The following is a 223-nucleotide window of genomic DNA, read 5'->3' as shown; positions in this document are numbered from 1 at the left end:
TTAGGGTTTAGGGTTTAGGGTTTAGGGTTTAGGGTTTAGGGTTTAGGGTTTAGGGTTTATGTAGGATGAAGGCCACCAACAACCCCCCCAAAAAAACCACATTATTTAATTACCATTTTAATATATATTAATATTTATATATAAACATATAAATATAAATATTAATATTTATATATTTATATTTATATTTATATATTTATATTTATATATACCTAGCGAGCCA

This window comes from Eimeria mitis, genomic scaffold, assembly GCF_000499745.2.
Source record: "Eimeria mitis Houghton genomic scaffold, Emh_scaff1856, whole genome shotgun sequence".
NCBI classification, from domain to species: Eukaryota; Apicomplexa; class Conoidasida; order Eucoccidiorida; family Eimeriidae; genus Eimeria; species Eimeria mitis.
The sequence above is the reverse complement of the archived record's forward strand: the minus strand, read 5'-3'. Positions refer to the sequence as shown.